Raw genomic sequence first — 14,793 nt, 5'->3', positions numbered from 1 at the left:
ATAATGACAATTCCCATTGTGCCACTAAAAAGGCCACACTGAGTTATAAATTCAACAAAATGTTAGGGCATCAGTTCGCAGAAAATTACAAATCACTCATAACAGATATAAAAGATATAAATAAATGCAGAGTTGGACTATGTTTCATGGTTAAGAAGGCCCAGTACTACTATCAGCTTTGCCCACTCTGTCGAGTGGATTCAACCCAAAACCAGTCCAGGTCTCAGCAAGCTTTTCAGTAGACAATGCCAAGCTGATTCTGGAATGGACACAGAAAGCAAAGGGTCTAGAACAGCCAAAACGATGCTTATGCAGAAGAGATATGCTGAGAAACTCAAACTATTCTTTTTAGATTCTTCTACTATACAAGTACAGTAAGGAAGACAGGGCTGTGTTAAAAAATGACAGATGTATAGCTCTGTGGGAGAAAATGGAGAAACTGGTTCTCCAATTTAAGTGATCTTTGACCAAGGGCCCAACAGAACTCACTGGATCCAGGTTACTCATTTTAACAAATGATACTGAAACAATCTGGCACCCCTGTCGCTCCCCCTCTTCATGGAGGAACGACACAGGACCCTGCGCTGTTCTTTCTGTCTGCTCGGCCCTCCCCGGGTTTGCTGCTGGTTCTTCCCGGGTTGGCTACTATCCCTTCCACCTCCGTGGAAGGGCAGTTCCCCCTGGCCACATTCCCCACTTCCGCAGGGGAGCGGCACACCACCGGCCGGCTCTCTCGGGGGCTGCACAGGTGTTCCTTCAGCTAGATGTTCCCCATAGATGTTCCTGGTGCATGCCGTCTCTCTCCTCCTTTATAGTCCTCCTCCACCAATCCCAACTCGGCTGCCCACACGCCGAGTACGCTGCTCTCCTCCAATCAGGAGCAAGTCCTACAGTTAATTGGTTGAACTGGAGGCAGCTGTGCGGAAGCTGTTTACTTCTCTCCCAGCGCCATATTGTGGGAGAGCAGATGCATAGAATAAGTCCTAATTCCAGTAACAGTCTAGTCCGAGCTGCTCCCCACAACCCCTATGCAAAGCAAAGCACAAAGTTCTCAATACATACCTCTACAGAACTGATTTAAAATGGACCACAGATCTAATTAACTATGAAATCATAAATATTCCATAAATATACAGAAGGATATGTACTTTGATTTCATGTTGAGTTTTTGCAAAATGCAAAAGCATATTCCAAGAATGACAGAAAAAAAATTGATCAGTGGAACTTCAACACTTTTATTCTGCCCAATATATTGTAAAGAGAATGAAGTAAAAAGCTAGAGAATGGGTTATGATTAGGGAGTGGGAGAAAATTGTATATTTTTTAAGGATTTATTTATTTGAAAGGTGGAGTTACAGGGAGACAGAGGCAGAGAGAGACAGAAGTCTTCCATCTGCTGGTTCACTCCCCAGATGGCTGCAATGGCTGGAGATGCTCTGATCCGAAGGCAGGAGCCAGGAGCTTCCTCGGGGTCTCCCACGTGGGTGCAGGGACCCAAGGACTTGGGCCATCTTCTACTGCTTCAGGAAAGGAGCAGCCTGGACTCGAACCGGAGCCCATACGGGAGGCCCGTCCTTCAGGCAGCGGCTTTACTCGCTACTCTACAGTGCCAGCATCAGGAGAAAATATTTACAAAACATACAGCTAATGAAGGACTTGTTCCTGATTATACACTGAACACTTAAAATTTAATCCAGAGGGGCCGGCACTGTAGCTCAGTAGGCTAAACCTCTGCCTGTAGCGCCAGAATCCCCAATTGGCACTAGTGGTGTCCTGGCTGCTCCTCTTCCAATCCAGCTCTCTGCTATGGCCTGGGAAAGCAGTAGAAGATGGCCCAAGTGCTTGAGCCCCTGCACCCATGTGGGAGACCCGGAAGAAGCTCCTGGCTCCTGGCTTTGGATCGACTTAGTTCTGGCCATTGAGGCATTTGTGGAGTGAACCAATGGGTGGAAGATCTTTCTGTCTCTCCCCTTCTCTGTCTGTAACTCTACCTCTCACATAAATAAATGAAACCTAAAAATTTTTAATGAGCAAAAAGGTGACCCCTCCACCCCGCAACTGGCACCGTATATAATAGGACACTATCTCCAATAAGCACACAAAAATAGTATACTGAGTGTTAACAGCATGATGAAATACCACTGCAAGTCTATTTGCGTAAAATCAAACAGAACTGCTAATAGGAAATGTTGACAGGAATGTGGAGTAACAGGAACACGCATTTACTGAAGAAAGGAATTCAAAGCAGAACAGGAACTCTAAGATAATCTGGCAGTTTCTTACAAAAGTACACACACAGCATCAGACTCCAAATGTGTATCTCTATGTATTCAATTGACCTGGAAAACAAGCACACATAAAAACCCCTTGCCATGCTCACTGTCTTATTCACAATCACTAAAAACTGTAAACTGGATGATCTTCATGAGGGATGAATACGCAAACTATATCAGATCCATAATGAGGAACAGGATTCAGTGAGAAAGAGTAACAAGCCGTGAAGTCATGTGCTGACTGGGCTAAATTTCAGGTACATTTTTCTAAGAGAAAGAATCCATACCCTAAAGTCTACATGCTAAGATTAAACTCACAGGACATTCTGGGAAAAGGCCAAATAGAGATGGAGAACGCACGAATGAATGGCTGTCAGCGGCCACTGGAGTTCAAAGAGTTTGACTGCAAAGGGCCACACAGAGATCTTGTAAGGCAAAGGAGCTGCTACTTCAGTTGTTGGACTGGTGGTTAAGAGACACTCCCATGTGGGTTCAAACCACTGGTGTTTAGGAAACACTTTCAATGTGGGTTCAAACCATTGCTGGTTAGGAGACACCCATGTGGGTTCAAACCCTTGCATCTGTACTTTCCACACACTGCTCATGTAGACAAAAAATGCACCCAACTGTACATCTGAGTTTCATTTCATTTTATGTAGATTTTACCCCAAAGCTCAACAAACATCTATGTTCCCTGAAGGCCTCACTGTTGATTGGCAGATGGTCAGATGGTCACAATAGGACTTCAGTGCTGCTCTCAGAGCTTGTTAGACCTCAGCAGCAAACCGGGAAAACCCTCTTTACTCTCTTTCCCAGGAGGCAAGTCCCATTTCCTGTGATTTTGGTGTATTCTGCCTATGGCACTCTTAAGTGTTCCAAATGAGATCCCTAGGCTATACTCCAGTCAGGAGGTCTTATGTCACAGAGATGCAATCAAAGCATGGGCGGGGGTACTCTCTAATGCAAAACTGAGATAAAAGGAATGGAGATCCAAGCGAGGGGCCTCCCTGGACCTGGCCACAAGTTGTAAGAAGTGGTGCCTTCCTCCTGGGCCTGCATCAACCCCATAGGCTTCGCAGCGTTGGAGGATGTTCCTCTAGCTAGGGATATATCAATCGACTTTGCCAGGATCATGAAACTTGAGTCTGGATCCTGCAGATCTCACCATATTTATCACCGCTCTAGTAGGGAGTCCATGAATCTGAATTTCACTCCTTAAGAAACCCAGTGCCCAGACCTTCCCTTTCAAACCCTTCCCTTGAGGGAAACAGCTGAGTGTATCTATAGTCAGTCCTGGGTCTTTGCAATCTCCTGACTCACAGTCAGCCAACCTCCCCAATGCACTGAATTTATGGCTGCAAGGGGCCCTGGGCTGCAATCAAGGCAGTTTCATAACTTGTTGGTCCTCATGGCTCTGGCTGGCCTTGCTAAGGTGCTTCTTCCTGGGGGGGTCATGTCTTCAGAGTGCAAGGCTCAAGGCCTGCCATAGGTGTAGTGCCTGGACTGGCACAATGGCCTGTCAGGTCCTGACCTCTGGGCAGATTATGTTACCACCACTCCAAATGCAATCACACGAGAAGCAGGAATGACAGTTTTGCCTGTACAGCAGGCATTCCTGGGGGACTTCCACAACTGACTTGGATACAATAGGAAAGCTACAAGCTGAAATCCAAGTTGATAGGCCTATTAAGTCCTAAATCATATATGCCTGGGAGGCTCCCCTATGAAAGCAAGGAGGTAGATAATATAAAATGCAGTTTTGCTACATTAAAAGGCAGTAGAATTTTGGCAATCAAAATAGCTGAGTTGCTCAGTGAGGTTAGGCCAGTAGCACAGATATCAACAGTGACCCACCAAAGGAGGAACTCCAAAGTAAGGGTAAGGACTGTCCAGTTTGAGGCCACACAAAGTCATTAGGAATTGGTGTTGTCCCAAGAATTGGTGGACATGTGAATTTCAAGATGGCCTTGAGTGAGGGTGGACTGCTCGACGACAAGTAGGATGATCACAAGTTCTGCCCCCTGAGACACATGACACTACCCCGGTATCTGGAAGGAGGTATCTAATGTGAGATGACTGATGGGGGCTCTGTAAATAGACGAAGTGTCAGAGGCTGACATCCTCGTAAGGACACAGACTCCTCAGGGTGTGGGTTTGTCTGGCCTCTGAAAATACCACTCCCATTTAACAAGAGATTCTCAGTGGCTGGAGGCCAGGGCCCAGCTCATGATGCTGAGGGAGGTAGTCCAAACTCTCTGAGTCAAACAGTAGTGTCACTACAAGCGCAAAGCTAACTTGAAATCCTTTACCCATGGGGCCCTCAGAACCAAAAACTAGCCATAGAGTAATCCTTAGCTTTTTCCTTGGAAGTATGCCTGACCAAGGTGCATCCTTGTGGGTGGCTGGTGAGACAGATGAATCTTAGGGTTCTTTAGAGGTGAGGAAGTTGGTGTTATCAGAAACTGAAAATGTGCTGGGCTTCCCTGGTTGAAACTGAATCAGTGAGGAAAAGCAGATATATGTGGATTTGTTGAGGAATTTTTCTGAAATCCTTGTTCAAAATATAGACCAAAAATTTGAGGTTGCAAGCTCTCATCTCATATGGAACTAAGGTCCATACCCACTTGGTCAAGAAGTCAGTTGCTGATGATTGAGGCCCATTTTTCCTCCTCCTCTTGATTATCAGTTGAAACGATGTCCTCAACATAGTGTCACAGGTGGATGCTAGGAGACAACTGAAGGCCAGCCAGATCCTGTTAACACAGACCATGAACCCTGGAGGACCACAGAGGCAGTCGACTGGAAGTCTCATAAAGGTGCATTGTTGGCCTTCAAATTAAAAGGAAATGGTGGGGCTGGTGCTATGGTATAGCGGATTAACGCCTTGGCCTGCAGCGTAAGCATCTCATATGGGCGTCAGTTTGAGATCCCCTGCTCCAATTCCCAACCAGCTCTCTGCTATGGCCTGGGAAAGCAGTAGAAGATGGCCCAAGTCCTTGGGCCCCTGCACCCAAGGGGGAGACCTAAGGAACCTCCTGGCTCCTGGCTTCGGATCGGTGCAGATCCGGCCATTCCAGTCAATTCTCTCTTTCTGCCCCTCCTCTCTCTCTATAACTCTGACTTTCATATAAATAAATAAAATCTTTACAAAATAAAGTAAATGGTGCCAAATCTCCACAAGACACATACAGTTCTTGCCACAGCAATAATGGCAAAATTATCAGGGGCAGTCTGATAATATCAAGTAATGCAAATTCAAAGCGAAGCTTGACCTTCTTGAGGTGGTGGTAACCTGCGGGATGCCTCCATTCCTATCTGCCAGCTTGGAGAAGGTGCTTGATGGGTGAGTTAATAGATGACTCAATGTATTTCAAAGAATACTTATACTCTATCATGGACAGCTATGTCGATTCCCCACTTGTCCTTCTTGAGTTATATTTTAGGGTGTTGACAATATAGGGATGTGTGTTAAGTGTCCATGCCGCATCAGTACAAAAGACTTGGGATTGATCTAGGTGAAGAACAGAAGTCTTAGGCTGTCCATGCCAAGGAACAGAAATGATAGGCAGAAGAAGAGGTAGGCAGAAGCAACACAAGGACTCATAGGAAGAGGTTGGGTCCTGTCTTGATGCTGACCATGGCAGTCGACCCAAGGGCATGTCCTCTTCATAGTCTGTCAATGAATAATGACTGATGCACTTTACTGGGAATGATCACAATGCCATAGGAGTTAGTGCCTGATGATCCATAAGGCTCTATAATGTGACCCTAATACATGGTGATTGTCATCCACAAAGATGCCTGGTGATGATTGCTTACCGCTAGTGTGCACAAGAATCCCACCATGGTTGAATGTCTGGTGGTCTTCTCTCTGTCTAGAAGGGCCTCAGTGGTGTCCAGAAACTCATGAGACTTGCCTGAAATGAGCCAGTAGGCAGCAGTGCAGCCTGCGAAGCCACTGACTTTGTTGACGATGTTCAGAATAGGTCCCAACATGTATCACAGGAAGTCAGAGAGCGCACCACATCTGATTACACAGCACTGGACTGCAGGGAGATGCTGAAGCAAACTCTGGCTGTGAACACTCTACGTGTCTGCCTTCGTATTTCCCAGGGTGCTTAGGGTTTGCGTAGGTTGATAAACTTCTGAAGTTGCCGCCAACAGGGCCAGAAGTTTTGCTCGGTCCTGTGGTGGGACTGCTTTTACAAGTAACAATGGGAATGCTGATGTTGTGGCACAGCTAACAATGCTTCCGTTTTATATTGTAGTGCTGGGGCATGCCCCAGCTACTATGCTTCCACTCCAGCTTCCTCCTAAGGTGCATGGATAGACAGTAGGTGATGCCTGAAGATCTCAGGACTCTGCAACCCATGTTGGAAAAGAAGATGGAGTTCCTGCTCCTGGCTTCACATTGGCTAATCTGTAGCTGTTGCAGCCATTTGGAGAGTGAGGTAGTGGTTGGGATGATATCTCTATGTCGTTCCCTCACTAATATTTTTTTTCCAAATAAAAAATCATTAAAATGTAACAATAGCCAAGGAACTGTGACAGAGTTGTTAAGATGTCATTTGGGTTACCCACGTCCCATATCAGAGCGCCTGGATTTCAGTATAATCTTCCTGCAGTCAGGTTTCCTGCTAATGTACACTCTGATGGATAGTAGGCATTGGGTCAGTTACTTAGGTCTCTTCCACCAATGTGAGAGAACTGGATGGAGTTCTTGGCTTCTGACTTTGGCCTAGCCCTTCCAATAATGTCTGCAGGCTTTGGGGGTGAGGCCAACAGATGGAAGCATCTCTCTCTATCTCACACTGCCATTCTAATAATTAGTATATAAAGGCATCAATACATTGTATTTGGCATGGCAATTAAAGACATCATTTTTGGTGCCAGCATCCCATCGCAAAGTATCTAGGATCAATACCTGTCATGCATTCACATCCAGGTTCCTGCTTCTGCTTACCCTGGGAAACACAGGATGGCTCAGATATTTGGGCCCTTGCCACTCAAGTGGAGTGATCCAACCAGTGGGAAATCTGTTTTCTTGTCTTTCAATGGAACATAATGACTAACGCTTAAGTAAGTGAATAAATAATTCCACTGGGGCCAAGGTAGCTTGGTTGGGACTGTCCTAGGGGCAGCTTTGCCATTCAGGGCTGGTGGCTTGCACATACTCACTGAAGAATGCCTAACAGCTCTCTTTTATTCTTAATTGTACACGTCCATTGAAATACAGAAGCTCCTGCTGTAGTGTGGTGTTTAACATGATCTGGACACCCACTGCAGTAGAAAACGTTTATGTTCACCCTCTGTGCAAACATGATGCCATCTGTTTGTGCTTTCCAGACAAGCTGGACAGGATCTTGATGTGGCTCAGTGACAGCTGCCAGCTGCCAAGTCTGTTGCCCCGTGATTTGTAGGCTACTTCCTGTCAGGAACACAGCAAGGTTGCCCTTCTCAATCTGTTCCTGTCCAGTCTTTGGGCAGGCTTTGTATCTCCATCCACAGCAAGGTGTATATACATCTGTGTGGACTTCCTTGGTGTCTGAGATACAGAACTTCACCACCTGAGACAGTTGCAGACAAGGCATCTACTTTCTTAACCATGTCCTGGGTGGTACTTGGCAGCATGTGAGGAGCAGCCAGCTGTCATCTGGTGCATGCAGACTCACCATCCTGCAGCACACAAGAATCTGCATTACCCAGGTGGAGGTACAAATGTTTGAAATGATCTCATGAGACCATGTTACTTATACGGGGCTGCCAGCAACACTCTGCACACAACCTCAAGAAGCCTCACTGTCTCACTGGGAGTCTGTGGGGGACACAGAAACCAGCGATAAACCAATGGGTGAACCCATGCACTCCATTAACAACGTCAGTCCACAAGTCTACCAGGTACTATTTCCCATACGGCAAATGACAGAGAAATTTTCCACAGATAAACTTTAAGCCTTTTTGACATGCTCTTATATTTATCACATTAAATATTCCTCAACACAACTGTTAACAATAACTGGATTCAACAACATTGTAGAATACATGATGTTGTGCATGGAAAAATCTAAACACTCCACCAAAAAAATGGTTCAAGATGAAAAACCAATTCAGTAAAGTTACAGGTTACAAAATCAACATACAAAAGCAGTAGCTTTTTATATGCTAGCAACCAACTTGCCAAAAATGAAATCTAAAAAGTAATCCCATACACAATAGAGACAAAAATAAAGCACTTAGGAATCAATGTAACCAATTAAGTGAAAGATATCTACAATGATAATTCTAAAATGTTGAAGAAATGAATCATCAAGGACTCCTAACATGGAAAAATATAACTTGCTCACGGATTGGAAGAATTAGTATAATTAAAATACCTGTATTAATTAAAGCAACCTACAAAATAAATGAAATTCCTATCAGACACCAATGACATTTTTTACAGAATGAGAAAATAATCCTAAATTCCCTAAGAAATCACAAAATATCAAGAATAGCCAAAATTATCCTGAGCAAAATTTAAAAAACAATCAACTTAGAGGCATAAGAATGCCTGCCTTCAAAGCTTACTACAAAGCTATAGCAATCAAGGCAGCATGATAGTGGAATTTAATTAATTCATCAATCCAAACAGGTAGAGACAATTGATTTTTCATGGAAGTGCCCAGACTATACAATGGAAAAAAGTATCATCTATTCAGTAAGTGGTGCTGGCAAAACTGGATGCATCTATGTAGAACTGAATATTACAGTACTATAAAAACTGAAATCCTGTTATTAGTATCAAAATCATTGCAACTGGAGGACTTCATGCTCAGTGAAATTATTCTGATACAGAAAGACAAATATTAGATGTTCTCCTTTATATATGAGAGCTAAAATTTTCTTTTACGAAAAAAGAAATCAGGCAACAACAAAAGAAAAACAGATAAAAAAGTTAATGCCTGTGTATATCAGTATTGCTGCAAATATAGTTTTGTTCAACTTTCTTTTATATCTTTATCAAACAAATTCTTAAGGATGATATACTACTATAATTTTAATAATTCATGATCATTTTAAAATTTACTGTGTATTAGTGTGTGGGGAGCAACTGGGAGCAACTAGGACTAGACTAAGTTACTGGAATTAAGACTTATTCTATGCATCTGCTCTCCCACAATATGGCGCTGGGAGAGGAGGAAACAGCTTCTACACAGCTGCCTCCAGTTCAACCAATAAACTGTAGGACCTGCTCCTGATTGGAGGAGAGCAGTGTACTCGGCGTGTGGGTAGCAGAGTTGGGATTGGTGGAAGAGGAAAAAAAAGGAGGAGAGAGACAACATGCACCGGGAACATCTGAAGGAACACCTGTGCAGCCCCCGAGAGAGCCGGCCGGTGGTGTGCCGCTCCCCTGCGGAAGTGGGGAAAGTGGCAGGGGGCCCGCCCCTCCACGGAGGTGGAGGGACGTAGCCAACCTGGGAAGAACCAGCAGCAAACCCGGGGAGGGCCGAGCAGACAAAAGAACAGCGCAGGGTCCTGTGTCATTCCTCCACGAAGACGGGGAGCGACATTAGTGTAGTAGTCATTTTTATAGAAACCTTTGATTTAATAAACATAAATCTCATAAGTACAACTTTTGGATTACAGCAGTTCTTCCCCCCATACCCACCCTCCAACCCGCAAACCATCCCAACTCCTACCCCCTCTTCCATCCCATTCTTCATTGAGATTCATTTTTAATGATCTTTATATACAGAAGATCAATTCTATACTAAGTAAAGATTTCAACAGACTGCACCCACACAGACACACAAACTTTAAAGTACTGTTTGAAGACTAGTTTTACCATTAATTCTCCTAGTACAACACATTAAGGACAGAGGTCCTACATGGGGAGCAAGTGCACCGTGACACCTGTTGTTGATTTAACAATTGACACTCTTCTATTTGACATCAGTGATCACCCTAGGCTCCTGGTCATGAGCTGCCAAGGCTATGGAAGCCTCGAGTCCACAAATTCCAACATTATTTAGACAAGGCCATAATCAAAGTGGAAGTTCCCTCCTCCCTTCAGAGAAAGGTACTGACCTCTTTTGGTGGCCCTTTCTTTCCCTGGGATCTCACTCTTAGAGACCTTTCATGTGGGTGATTTTTTGCCACAGTGTCTTTCTTGTCTTTCCATGCTTGAAATGCTCTCATGGGCTTTTTAGCCAGATTCGAATGCCTTAAGGGCTGATTCTGAGGCCAGAGCACTGTTTAGGGTAGTTGTCATTCTAGGAGTCTGCTGTGTGGCTTGCTTCCCATGTTGGATCATTGTCTCCTTTTTAATTCTATTACTTTTTTTTTTTGACAGGCAGAGTGGACAGTGAGAGAGAGAGAGACAGAGAGAAAGGTCTTCCTTTGCTGTTGGTTCACCTTCCAATGGCCGCCGCGGCCGGTGCACTGTGGCCGGCGCACTGCGCTGATCTGAAGGCAGGAGCCAGGTGCTCCTGGTCTCCCATGGGGTGCAGGGCCCAAGTACTTGGGCCATCCTCCACTGCACTCCCTGGCCACAGCAGAGAGCCGGCCTGGAAGAGGGGCACCGGGGACAGAATCCGGCGCCCCGACCGGAACTAGAACCTGGTGTGCCAGCGCCGCTAGGCGGAGGATTAGCCGGCTTTTTTTTTTTCTTTTCCTATCTATTTCTATTAGCAGACGCTTGGTCTTATTTAGGTGATCCTTTTTTTGGTAACTTTTATTTAATAAATATAAATTTCCAAAGTACAGCTTTTGGATTACAGTGGCTTTTTCCTCCCCGTAACTTCCCTCCCACCCACAACCCTCCCATCTCCCATTCCTTCTCCCATTCCATTCACATCAAGATTCATTTTCAATTGTCTTTATATACAGGAGATCGATTTAGTATATATTAAGTAAAGATTTCATCAGTTTGCACCCACACAGAAACACAAAGTGTGAAATACTGTTTGAGTACTAGTTATAGCATTAATTCACATTGGACAACACATTAAGGACACAGATCCTACGTAGGGAGTAAGTGCACAGTGAATCCTGTTGTTGACTTAACGATTCAAACTCTTGTTTATGGTGTCAGTAATCACCCCAGGCTCTTCTCATGAGTTGCCAAGGCTATGGAAGCCTTTTGAGTTCGCCAACTCTGATCTTATTTAGACAAGGTCATAGTCAAAGTGGAAGTCCTCTCCTCACTTCAGAGAAAGGTACCTCCTTCTTTGATGGCCCATTCTTTCCACTGGGATCTCACTCCCAGAGATCTTTCACTTAGGTTTTTTGTTTTTGGTTGTTTTTTCTTTGTTTGTTTATTTTGTTTGTTTGTTTTGTTTGTTTGTTTTTTGGCCAGGGTGTCTTGACTTTCCATGCCTAAAAACACTCTCATGGGCTCTTCAGCCTAATCCGAATGCCTTAAGGGCTGATTCTGAGGCCAGAGTGCTGTGATCTCTTTGACACTATCTTACTAGTTAAAGTGATCAGTTTAAGTTCATAATCGATCATAAAGATAGGACTTTTTTGTTTGATTATTGTTATTGCCCTTGCCTATATTCTTCCTTAATAGATGAACTCTTTATTGAATGGAATATAAAGCTCTTATGAGGTAAATTTAAAAATACACTATTTCAAAAATAAAAGATTTTAAAAGAATGACAAGCCCTCACTTTTTTAATTTCTGGTTTGTTAAGAATAGTGTACAAATTAAAATGTCTCTGTAGTGATTCTCAAAAACCAATAAAATCCCAAATATGAAAAAGCTTATCTCATATTCATTGTATTGCTCTGATGCTGTTCAATTTCACATACACACATGAAAACATACTACCATTTTAGTTTATTAAAGGAAACAATCTAAAATAAATATCATCACCAACTTAAAACACAGCCAGGTAGCCCTTCGACTGAGCATGACAAGAAAAGAACAGTTCAGTTATTTACAGGTTATGTTTTTGCTTGTATTAATTAAACATTTTCAAATACTCTAATATTAGTTGTGACATTAATCATTTAAAACCCCTTAACTTTATACACCAAGTAACATGTTGGTATTTTTCCTTAAATTTCATCCACAAGAGTTGTACATATTTATGGGCTAGTGTGACATTTCAATACTCATATAAAATTTGTACTGATCAAATCTACATTAATCTTTGGCATTATTTTATGGACAGAGCCTTGAGCTCCTTTATTTCATTTTCTAATAAAAGATAACAGATTACTGTGAGCTACACACATCCCCCTGCATGATCCTAGGAAATGACTCAGTAATCTAAAGCTACTGGGATAATCATCCGTAAACCATTTTTTCCACCTAGTTTTAATATTGCAATTGGTTTCAAAAGCAAAACACGGAGAAACAATAAGGGGGAGGGGGGAGGAGAGAGAGAGAGAGAGAGAGAGAGAGAGAGAGAGAGAGAGAGAAGATACCACCCATCTAGTAGTTCATTACCCAAATGTCCAAAATACTCAGGGCTGATCTGACCCAGGCTGAAGCTGGAAGATGGTCTCCAATGTGGTAGCAAGAATCCAACTACTTAAGCCATCACTGGCTGCCACTGGTATCCTGAGCATTGTCTTTCCCACCATGCCAAATGTCTACCCTTCAAAAAACTGTCTGACACACCCTCATATAGCCCTGGCTTCCAGAGGAAGAGGCCACAGTCCCCTGTCTTGACCCCATCACTGCATGGTCTCCTACTCCCAAATCATTACACATGCCAAGCTCCTGCCCAACTCCAGCCACAGCATCTGGTTTAATGGATCCAACTGAAGACACTGGGGGCCCTGGCCCACCAGGGTTACCAAACATGCAGTCACTGGACGTAAAGGCCCACATCTGAGGCTGAAGCAACCTAGATAACCACATGTCCAAAACTGAAACTGTATCACTGTTACACCACATATTAAAATCAGCTCAAAATGAACTGAAAGTCCATACAGAAGATCTGAACACTTACAACTTACAAAGTAGAAAATTCCTTGACATCAGCCTCAAGAGTGGTTGCTTATGTGCTAACAACTAAAGCACAGAGAGCAAAAGCAAATGTAAGGAAATGAAACCCCAACAAACTAGTAAAGCAAAGATCAGTGAAATGAAAAGGCACACCAATGGATAGGAGGAAATATTAGCAAACCGGAGGTGTGATCAAGGGAATAATACAAGGAATGCATACCACTAAGCAGCAAAGAATACAATTTAAAAAGGACAAAGGACTGAATCAATGTTTTCCAACAAAGACATACAATGTACCCTGAGGGTATGTGAAAAAGTTCTGAACATTGCTATCATCAGCAAAATGCAAATCAAGATGACAGTGGTTATTATATCTGTTAAACGGCTACTATTAAAAAGTTAAAAGATAACAAATATCGGGCACAATGTAGAGAAAACAGAACACACACTAGTGGAGGGAATGTAAATTGTGCCAGCCATTATGAAAAGCAATATGGAAGTTCCTCAAATGAAATTAAAAAAAGGAACAACCTTTATTAGCCATGAATCCAAAAGAAAACCACCATCTCAGAGAATTGTCTGCACCCCCACATTCACTTCAGCATCATTCACAATTCCACGATATGGAAATAACCCAAATCTTTGTTGATGGACCCATAAGGAAAACTGGGATACATACACAGTGGAATCCTCACCAAACCTTAAAAACAAAGGAAATACTACTACTTCTCACGAGATGGATCCAAAAGTATGGAACTACAGGACATTACAATGAGTGAAACAAGACACAGAAATAAGAAATACTACATGATCACACTTACATGTGGAATATACAAAAGTCAAACTAACACAGAGAGCAGGAAAAATGAAGAGATGTTAGTCACAAGATACAAATATATGGTTATGGTGCTGGAGCTGGGGTGTAAAAGCTTGAGCCTCCACCTAGACGGCCAGCATCCCATATGGGCACCAGACCGAGTCCCAGCTGCTCCACTTCCCATTCACCTCCCTGCTAATGTGCCTGGCAAAGCACTAGAAGATGTCCCAATGGCTTGGGCCACTGTGCCAAAGTGGGAGACCTGGGGTCCAGCCCTGCCACTGAAGACATTTGAGGAGTGAAATAATGTATGAGATGAGATATCCCTCATCCTCTCTCTCACTCTATCTTACTCTCTTTCCCTGCTGCCTGCCTTTTTTTTTTTTTGACAGGTAGAGTTATACAGTGAGAGAGAGACAGAGAGAAAGGTCTTTCTTCTGTTGGTTCACTCCCCAAATGGCTCCTAGAGCTGGCGCTGCACTGATCCAAAGCCAGGAGTCAGGTCCTTCCTCCTGGTCTCCCACGCGGGTTCAGGTGCCCAGGCACTTGGGCCATCCTCCACCATCCCGGGCCACAGCAGAGAGCTGGACTGGAAGAGGAGCAACCGGGACTCGAACCCGGCACCCATATGGGATGCCGGCACTGCAGGCAGAGGATTAACCAAGTGAGCCATGGCGCTGAACCCTGCCTTTCAAATAAATCTTCTGGGAAAATACATACATAAATAAAATTTAAAAATTTTAAAAACACTATAGGAGTGATAA

At 43.7% G+C, this 14,793-nt stretch overlaps 1 protein-coding gene across 6 annotated transcripts in view; it reads right to left on the bottom strand.

The window, feature by feature from the left end:
• The window catches only part of LOC138844720 (protein sidekick-1-like), a 193,819-nt gene that overhangs the window by 103,787 nt on the left and 75,239 nt on the right, over nt 1-14,793 (bottom strand). The window contains exon 5 of one of the 6 annotated variants that reach the window (XR_016217603.1): nt 3,565-7,949. The exons of 4 other annotated variants lie outside the window; for them this stretch is intronic. The gene's annotated coding sequence lies outside the window, so the exon portion shown is untranslated. Of the gene's footprint in view, nt 1-3,564; nt 7,950-9,406; nt 9,851-14,793 lie in introns of those variants that run through there. One more of the 6 variants, XM_089309500.1, reaches the window with a different exon arrangement.

Source organism: Oryctolagus cuniculus, chromosome 12 (assembly GCF_051225735.1).
Source record: "Oryctolagus cuniculus isolate XC-2025 breed Fujian yellow rabbit chromosome 12, ASM5122573v1, whole genome shotgun sequence".
Taxonomy (NCBI): domain Eukaryota; kingdom Metazoa; phylum Chordata; class Mammalia; order Lagomorpha; family Leporidae; genus Oryctolagus; species Oryctolagus cuniculus.
Note: the sequence above shows the minus strand (reverse complement) of the source record. Positions and strands in the feature narration are given on the sequence as shown.